A 10,855-nucleotide genomic window follows, 5' to 3' on the forward strand; every position below is an offset into this window, starting at 1 on the left:
AAGGTTTGAAAGGTGTAACAGGAGGAAAACCTCGCAGTTGCACTATGAACCAATTGTTAGGAGAGAATGGAACGTAATATAGAGGAAGGATACGAAGGTGGTGTGTACAAGGATACTGGTAAGCCTTTATATCCCAGAACACAAAAGTTAGGTATTCAATTTTTCGTATCTATGAAAAATTCTCAGATTAATGTTGATGTGCATCTATACAAGATCATGATGAAATTGTCACACCCTAGGCTAAATCTTGAACCAATAAAAGTGGTGATCAACTTACGTGTCGAATCTATGTACCATTAATACAAGATCATGACGAAATTGTCACACCTTAGGCTAAATCTTGAACCAATAAAGGTGGTGATCAACTTACATGTCGAATATATGTACCATTAAAAGTAATATAATGCTTCTGTATTTCTCAATTTCAGAAAACTATGGACCAGTGCTGTCAGAACACTGGAGAAGTACTATGCACAATGCAGTGATCACTTAAGTAACCATTAATCTTCACATTGATATAACCTACCCATTTTCTGAAGCCTTTCAAAATTTTTAATTTCAAGTTGCCACTTAGGCATTAGGCATAAAACAGCCTTATTTTCATTTAGGCAAAACTGCCTTATTTTGTAATTAAAAATTTTAAAATTCTAGAGTGAAAACTGACAACTTTATTAGTTATTTAAATCAAAGGCTTTGTAGCCCCATTAAAGTTCATAACAAGAACCACTATTGTAAGCATTTAAATCCTTTTATACTTAAAGGATTTCGTCTGTTGACTCGTTTACCACCAGTTTTTAAATTTAAAAATATTTAAAAACAGAACAAATCTCTAGGATGTTACCATAGTTAATCATACAAGTGTGAATATGCAAATCCTTTATTTAACAATCAAAACTCACTTTCCACTATAATCACGCCTTACACATTCCAAGCTGGCTGCTGGCTTCCTTGTGGCCACTCCAGGCTGACTGCCGCTTTTTTGTGGCCACTTGTCGCTACTCCTAGGCTGTCCAGTGACTAACTTGTGATCACTCTAGGCTGAGTACCAGTTTAACTTGTGGCCACACTAGGCTGGCTACTGCTTTCTTTGTGGCCACCCTAGGATGGCTACTGGATTCCTGTGGCCACCCTAGGCTGTCTGCTGGCTTTCTTTATGGACACCCTCAGGCTCCTTACTGGCCACTCCAGGATGGCTATCAGCTTTATTTTGGCCACTCCAGGCTGCTTACTGGCTTTGTGGGTTCTACTGCCTAACTAGTGTCCACGCCAAGCTGGCCACTATGTTAAACATTTGTTGTTAAAGCTTCTGGGGTCATTTCTGTCGGGAGTAATAATTTAATCAGAAAATACCACTTTTCAAGGAGCACAAGTTAAAATAGATTTAATAAAGATTAAGTGACAAATCTATGAAAATTTAACTTGCGAATAACTTAATTTTAAATATTTAATAAAGCCCATCTTCTGTTAGGCTTTACCTTAGAGGGGCAGATTAAGACTAGAAAAAAATTTGACTGGAAGCCCACCATTTAAATTCAAATTTCTTAAACTTAAAGATATACTGGCATTATTACACTTAATTAAGCTTAGTCGAGAATTTTAGTTAAGCCTAGTCAAGAATTTATTAAACGAATTTAACATGATTCACCTCAATGAGGTTTTTACCTCGATCTATTTTACAGAGTCCAAGTACATATGCTATTAAGTCAAATTATACCATATACCACAACTGCATGAGTTTAATATTAGGTTAGTTTTTAAACAAGTTTGATATAGCAAAATATGATATAGCAAAATAAAGATAATGGAAAGTTGCATTTGCTTTAAGATAAATCACTAGTAGGACATTATCATCCTGTTTATTGGGACAAACTTACATGTTAATGAAATTCAGACTTACAGCTTACCCAAACATTCAAGACTGGTTACCTCACTCAGACACCTCACTCAGACAATACAACTTAAAAACTGGTCACCACACACACTTTACAACTGGTAGTCTTAACCAGACATTCACATCTGGTTACTTAACCCAGACCATCCAGACAACTTAAAATTGGTCTTACAGCCAACTCACACAGACATTCCACCTCACACAGACATTCCACCTCACACAGACATTCCACCTCACACAGACATTCCACCTCACACAGACATTCCACCTCACACAGACATTCCACCTCACACAGACATTCCACCTCACACAGACATTCCACCTCACACAGACATTCCACCTCACACAGACATTTCACACAGACATTCCACACACAGACATTCCACCTCACACAGACATTCCACCTCACACAGACATTCCACCTCACACAGACATTCCACCTCACACAGACATTCCACCTCACACAGACATTCCACCTCACACAGACATTCCCCTGTGACTCTCGGGCATACAACTAAAACTGGTCACCTAAGCCAGATTCAAACCGTCCCTACAACTGGTCACCTTACCCAGAGACTCATCCCCCACATTACATCTGGTCACGTCACCCATAAAAGACTTAAAACTGGCCACCCTGTCACCCCCTCCCCCCAAAGACCTTTTTACTGGCCACTGCACAAGATTACATCCTCACATTACAGCTGGTCACCCAACCCGCATTATGACTTAACTGGTCACCTCACCCAAACCTTATAACTCAACTTGCCTGGAAGAAAAATGATTAAGGTTAGTAGCGGTCCTATACATGGTAGACAATAGTCCACCATGTATAGACCTTGGGCCACCTTTGCTGAAGCAGCATGGCCACCTCATCAAAGGTGGCCCCGTTTGATTGAAAAATGCCTAAAATGCCTAAAATGCCTAAAATGCCTAAAATGCCTAAAATGCCTAAAATGCCTAAAATGCCTAAAATGCCTAAAATGCCTAAAATTTTACTCAGTGCTTTTTCAATTACCTAAGGTCATTCATAGTTGAAGTTTGATTGAATTTGCTTTATTTAAATTCTTAAATTAAGCATTTTTGAACAAATTTTTTAAAAAGTACAAATATTTTACAGGGCCGTACTTTTAAAATAGTTTTATAAAGCTAAAGATATCAAATTGCTTTAGAAATTTAGATTAAAAAATCATGGCTTTAAAATTAGTTAAATTTTCTACATTTGAATTAAATTTAACTACATAAAAATTTAATCTCAGTTCGGATAAAATTCTTTAAAATCTTGCTTAAAAGTCCTGATAAATAAAAATTTACTTTCATTCCTTAAAGTTCATTTAATACTTTAAATTATAAGTCACCTGGATAGTGCAATTACCAAGTTTACACGAGTACTAAAGCCGAAAGCTAGGACATTATTTGTCTAAGAAAATTACATTATCTATACACTGCACTGAAATTTGATATAGGTCGATTCATAATTTTAATTACTGGTTATTCCAGTCAAACAGTTAAGACAGCACGGTTTGAGTTGAAAGAACCCATAGGTCTCAGTTTCTATAGACTAAATAAAGCATTCACAGCCTACTGCAAAGTCTAAAGGCTTTTTCAATATCCTATTTAAGAAAGCTATGACCCTCCTGTATGAAAAATTTCTGTATACACAATACTGCATGACCAATAATTTTTGTATATCACGCTAACCCTAAGTATTTTATTATACATCCGAAATTAGGTATTTATGCAAGGTAGTTTTCAATTGTCACTGCTCACCTACAAACCTACCCACTGCTAAAAGATTAATTTAAAACTTGTTAACTTACGACTATTCTAGTTAACTTTCTACGTAACATTCAAAAGTATCCAACACATGTTTGGAGAAATTGAAGATTAAAATTAATTTAAAGACAATCCACGTCAGGTCATGACTACTAGTTAAACTTAATTAGCAGCAAATGAAGCTTTACAACAGCAAACAAATGAAATTACGAAATTTCACAAACTAGATAATATACACAAGAAAAAGCCTGTAGAACAGCAAACAAAAAAATTAACAAACTAGATAACATACATATGAAAATTAAGCTTTACAACAGGAAACTAGTATCAAATAAGAAAATTCACAAACTAGATAATATACCTGAAATGACGCTGTACAACAAACAAATTACTAAAATTCACACTAAACCTAACAAATGAAGCTTTACAACAGCAAACAAATTAAACTAAGAACACTTACAAACTAGATAATATACATAACAGAATAAGCTTTACGGTACCAAACAAATTAAAGAATTCACAAACTAGACAATATACCTAACAAATGAAATTAAAAATTAACATTAGATAATATAACTAACAAATGAAGTTAAAAATTAACAGATAAGATACCAAACAAAAGTTAAAAATTAACATTAGATAAGATACCTAACAAATTAAGCTTTACAACAGCCAAACCTAAAACCAAAGAACAAATTACGGAAAAATTAAACCCAACAAACGAAAACTTATAACAGCAAACTCACTGACGAACAAACCTACCTAACACTATGAAACTACGTAAAGAAAACTTCAATTATCTGGCCTAATACATCACAGAAGAATTTCCTTACCTTTCTGTAACCTCGACAAACAGTCAGATCGTCACCACAACACCGAGTAAACTACGCGTCACCAGACCTTGAACGCTAAACGGGAACTGACCAGTTTTCAAAGCACAGTTCGCAGGAAGAGATTTTTCAATGCCAAGGACTCGTAAAACAGGTAGTTATTGGTCTACCGTTTATATATTTGTAGAAGCCAGATAGAAAACGTATGATATTTTAATATATTCTATTTTCAGAGGGCGCTATGGCTTGGTTTTTAAGTATGTTTTTTCTTATTTGAAAGGCCTTTCTTTCAAATGGATAATTGATTGACTGAGTAATTTTGCTGTAAGGAATACTACGAAAGATTGCGAGTGGTAGAGACGAATATTCTTGATTTTATAGGATTTGTAAAATGAAATTGTTTGTTTCAAATATATTATATATATATATATATATATATATATATATATATATATATATATATATATATATATATATATATATATATATATATATATATATATATATATATAGAGAGAGAGAGAGAGAGAGAGAGAGAGAGAGAGAGAGAGAGATTTTAAAAGTATCTTTGAGCAGTGGGTAGGTTTGCAGGTGAACAGTGACACTTGAAAATTACATTACATAATTACCTAATTTCTGGCGTGTGATAAATTAATTAGGATTAACGAAATATGCAAAGATTATATTTGACAGAACGCAGTATTTTTTTATACAGAAATAAATGGATTATACAGGAGGGTTACAACGACTTCTTAAATAGGATATTGAAAAAGCCTGTTTAGTCTTTGCTATAGGCTGTGAATGCTTCATAGCTGTCAATATAAATTTTAAGACCAATGGTTGTTTCATCTACGACAATAAAGTCTTGATAACTGTTAGACTGAATTAATCAGTAACTATTAAAATAAAATAAATATATATATATATATATATATATATATATATATATATATATATATATATATATATATATATATATATATATATATATACATATATGAATTTTTACACACATAAACAACACATTTTTATATATATATATATATATATATACTACCATATATATATATATTTATATATATAAATATATATATATTTATATATATATATATATATTCCACTATATATATATATATACATATTCTTTTCAAGCATCTGTTACTAGCCTAAAGCTCTACGTTTATATAAATTCAAATCCTGTCTCTTATAAATTCCGATTCCTTTTTCTTGATCCAAAGAACGCACGTCATTTGGATTGGATCCTGTAATTTGTCAGAATATGCTTTGAAGTGTGAAGGAATATTTGTTTTAGTTTTTGCCGAGTCAGTAAATGCTAAAGATATTTTAAAGATACGATAAAATAATAATTTTTCTTCAGGCGAGGGTTCAAATGCCTGTGATATTTTAAAGAAATAGTAAAGTATTAATCTGTTAGTTTTTTGTAAACATGGATTTTTTAACGTTGCACATTCAATTTTGAGACGGTGGCTTAGACTCAATAAATGCTGAAGATATTTTAAAGGTACGATAAAATATTGATCTTTCTTTAGGCGAGGATTTAAATTCCTATTATATCTTAAAGATACGATGAAGTATTAATCTTTTTTTTTGTAAACGTGGATGTTGTAATGTTGTACATTTAATTTTGAGAAGGTGGCTTAGTCTCAATAAATGCTTAAGATGTTTTAAAGATACGACACAGTATTGATCTTTCCTCAGGAGAGGATTCAAAAGCCTGTGATATTTTAAAGATATAGCAAAATATTTTTTTTTGTAAACATGGATTTTGTGATGTTGCACATTTTAATTTTAAAGATACGATTAAATTTAATAAGCTTTTTCTTATGCAGGTAAAACACAAATCTATGGGAAGCTATTTACCTGAATTATTTCTGATATTTCAAGGTAAGCTCTCTTGTGCAGGTAAGATACAGCTTCATGGGAAGGTATTTACCCTGATTATTTCTCTTATGTTTTTTCTTTTTGAAAACCTTTCTTTCATTTTAATTGATTGACTGAGTAATTTTGCTGTAAGGAATACTGAAAGACGAGTGGTAGAGACGAATATTCTTGATTTTAATTTGTAAATAAATTGCTGATATATATATATATATATATATATATTTTAATATATATATATAAATATTGATCTTTATTTAGAGCGAGATTTTAAAAGTATCTTTGAGCAGTGGGTAGGTTTATATCTTACATTAATAATTACCTAATTTCTGATGTATAAATAAATTAATTAGGATTAAGATTAAAATATGCAAAGATTATATTTTTTTTTTTTAAACGAAATAAATGGATTATACAGGAGGGTTGTAAATGTTGAAAAAAAGCCTGTTTAGTTTTGAGAAGGCTGTGAATGCTTCATAGCTCTCAATATAAATTTTAAGACCAATGGTTGTTTAAGACAATGTTTTAAAGACTGAATTAATCAGTAACTATTAAAAGTATATATATATATGATATTTCCTCAGTGAGATATGAATTTTATCAAAAAGCCTGTGATATTTTAAAGATATAGCAAAGTAATATATTTTTTTTGTAAACATGGATTTTGTGATGTTGCACATTTAATTTTGGGAAGGTATTCACCTTCATTATTTCTCATATTCCTTTTTTCTGTTAGGCCTAAAGCTCTCGTTTATCTGAGGATCAGATTCCACTGAAACACAAATCTCTTATAAATTCCGATTCCTTTTCTTGATCCAAAGAAGCGTCATTTATTGGAATTATTGTCTGATATGCTTTGAAGTGTGAAGGAATATTTGTTTTAGTTTTTGTGTCAGTAAATGCTAAAGATATTTTAAAGATACGATAAAATAATAATTTTTCTTCAGCTTCAAATGCCTGAAGATATTTTAAAGAAATGATTATTAATCTGTTAGTTTTTGTAAACATGGATTTTTAACGTTGCACTTTCAATTTTCGTGCAGATAGAAGATATTTTAAAAGATAAAATATTCGAGGATTTAAACATTATAACGATGAAGTATTAATCTTTTTTTTTGTAAACGTGGATGTTGTAATACATTTAATTTTTCTTAGTCTCAATAAATGCTTAAGATGTTTTAAGATAGTCAGCCTGTGATATTTTAAAAATAGCAAAGTGATATTTTTTTGTAAACATGGATTTTGTGATGTTCATTTAATTTTGATTCTCGATTTCTCATATTTCTCTCTTATGCAGTAAAAACAAAAGACTCTGAATTATTTCTGATATTTCAAAACAATCTCTTGTGGAGAAATCAGCTTTGCCACATTCTCCTAAGACCATTCGACATGCAGATTAACAAAGCTATCTCTCCTGATAAAATTCACCTCAGTCAGCAAAAACTGACATATTCATTCATCTCGATCTCCTGAAGAGAAACAAGACTCATATTTCACAAAACAATTCGGGAGAAATCATTGCCACATTCTCCTAAGACCATCTCGACATTTGTTAACAATCTCTCTCTCTTCTTCTTCTTCTTCTTCTTCTTCTTCTTCTTCTCCTCCTCCTCCTCCTCCTCCTCCTTCTTCTTCTTCTTCTTCTACTCCTCCTACTCCTTCCTCTTCTTCTTCTCCTTTTCCTTCTTCTTCCTCTCCTTCTTTTCCTTCCTCTTCTCCTCATTCTCCTCCTCCTCCTCTTTCTCCTCCTTCTTCTTCTTCTGCTTCCCCTACTCCTTCTTCTCCTTCGTCTTCTTTTTCTCCTCCTCCTTCTTCTTTTCCTTCCTCTTCTCCTCATCCTCCTCCTCCTCCTCCTCTTCTTCCTCCTCCTTCTTCTTCTTCTCTTTCTCCGTCTTCTGTGAAACTGTAAAGACAAACAATATTCCTCAGATCAGCAGGTCAAGACAAATATCTAAGAAGAACCTCAATACGTTTGCTCCAGTGTCGCCTTTCGGCTATTGGGAGACGCCCCTGGGATTCCCCTTCGGAGGATTTATGATGGAAAAAGGTTCCGAGCCTCGCATTCAAATGGTTCTGGGATTCTGGCTTCAGAGGAGGGTGGGGATTGGGGTGGTCCCTTCCAAGCCCAAACTGTCAATCGTCCGTGGGACAGGAATCTTGGTCCTAAGGTAGATCGTAATATCTGTCAATCCTTTTTCTGTAGGTATTTAAATATATATTTTAATTTTGTAATGAGTTATGGTCTATGCTTTTAAAGTAAAGTACATTCTTGTAAATTATTATATGTATATGTATATGTATATATATATATATATATATATATATATATATATATATATATATATATATATATATATATATATATACATATAATATATTTATATATATGCACATATTACATATAATGAATGTTTTATATATATGCACATATATATATATAAATATGAATGAATATATATATATATATATATATATATATATATATATATATATATATATATTTGGTGAAATTCTTTATTTTCATCTTTTTTTGGAACGAAGTTGTTAGCCCCATTATAAAGAAGAATCGTTGTGTGAAAAGAAGAAAACTCTCTCTCTCTCTCTCTCTCTACAAGATAATATAACAGGGACCATTCATTTCTCGCGCAATTTCTCGCTCGCACGGAGCAATGAGACATGACTTCAGAAATTCCAGAAATTGCATTTTGTGTCGATATTGCAATTTTTGTTCCACCAAAAGTGAGTTTATAGCTTCTTTCTTTCTAACTTCCTCTTTCTCGAAAGTTCAAGCGAAGATGCAATAATGTATTCCTACCCTAAAAGAATTCACCTTTATTTTAATCGTTTATTCGTATTTTCATCTGTTTATTTATTAATTCATTAATTTATCTTTTTATATTCTTTTCTAATATATGATCTCCTCCTTCTGTATTTTCTATTGTCTTCTGCAACTCCTTTCAAATGAACACCATAACATACTTTGGAAGCTTGAATTTTAAGTCAATGGCTCCTGTGGTGGGCTTGTTCCACATGAATAGGGTTTATCATCTGAATAATAATAATAATAATAATAATAATAATAATAATAATAATAATAATAATAATAATAATAATAATAATAATAATAATAATAATAATAATATTTTCTGTACTTGATTTGGATATTTACTGATATCTTAACATCCAGGGATAGAACTTAATTGAATATGTACATAAATTAGACTCTTAGACAACAATGTAAATAAAATTTTTATCAGTTTAAAAACATCTTTATGTCTAACATGCAATTAGCTTCTAAATATGTTTAAATCAAACATGCACTGGGCTTCTAAATATCTTTACATTTAACGTACAGTTAGCTTCCAAATACCATCTGGAAAAACTAAAATAAACGAAGCCTCTAGATACCTAGAACATTTATAAATAGCCTATGAAGGCGTTAAGCGAGATTAAACCTACCTCTCTCCGTTCTCACTCTCTATTACTGCATTATTTTCCCCTTTCTACCGCCTCAGCTCCTGAGAAGATGAGAGTGATTCCAAAGTCTTTACTTTTATTAAGGCCATCTCTCAAGGTGCCACCTCCCTCCTGTGGATATAATGCTAAGGAGTTCATTTTACACAAGCTATTTCTTCCTTGCTCCTGCCATGGAGAGACAGAATTACTTGCTACGAAGGTTGAATTTTCATATGATCAATAACCCAAGTGGATACTTCATGTTTGTAAGGCATTTTTTGGACGTTATGTAAAAAGGCCAGTAAGATTTGTCCCCTCTTTAACGTGGTAGTTTAATGTAATGCATTACTGATTTAGTATAAAGTCGGTAGTTTTGTTCTTCAAAGACGTATTTGATGCCTTGGTTGATTTGTAGCATTCTCGAATATTACTATAGTAGATAGAATGTTTTTATTATTATTGTCTGATTTGGCATCCCGTTTCTACTCCATTCTTAAAACAATTTCTGATAAAAAGGAATTGTTTCATTTTTTATCTTTATAGGTTAGACTGTAAACCCAGACCATTTTATTTTTATTGTTAACATGAGTTGAGTTAATTACATTTGCAAGATGGGAACGTAGAAAGGGATTGTTGAGCCATCTCTCCTTTATGGATATGAGGAATGAATGCTGACTTCGAATGAAAGAAAAATGTGGTAATATGTGTGCGTATATGTGGCATACGAAGAACTGAAAAAGGAGAGATGTGACGAGAAGAAGTGGTGAAAATGTTAAAATCTTGGTGAAAGGGTGGATCAGAGCCTGTTGAGATGGTACTGTCATGTGGGAAGAATGGAGGGTGATAGGTTGGTGTAAAAAGTGTATAATTTGAAGTGTTACTGGGAAACAGGAGAGAAAGACCTAGAGAGGTTTGAACAGAGTGTGTGAAAGAGGTACTGGAAAAAAATGGCCTTATTATTCAGGAAAAGAAAAAGTACGTGCAAGATAGAGGTGAGCGGCGCAGT

At 32.2% G+C, this 10,855-nt stretch overlaps 1 long non-coding RNA gene across 1 annotated transcript; it reads right to left on the reverse strand.

Annotated features, from left to right (window-relative positions):
• Positions 1 to 861: 861 nt before the first annotated feature.
• Positions 862 to 4,643, reverse strand: LOC136844710 (uncharacterized). The gene is made up of 2 exons (XR_010854975.1): positions 4,498 to 4,643; positions 862 to 1,318 (listed from the first exon to the last, which is right to left on the reverse strand). It is a non-coding gene; the product is annotated as an uncharacterized lncRNA (long non-coding RNA).
• Positions 4,644 to 10,855: the final 6,212 nt, after the last annotated feature.

This window comes from Macrobrachium rosenbergii, chromosome 13 (assembly GCF_040412425.1).
Source record: "Macrobrachium rosenbergii isolate ZJJX-2024 chromosome 13, ASM4041242v1, whole genome shotgun sequence".
In the NCBI taxonomy this organism is placed as follows: domain Eukaryota; kingdom Metazoa; phylum Arthropoda; class Malacostraca; order Decapoda; family Palaemonidae; genus Macrobrachium; species Macrobrachium rosenbergii.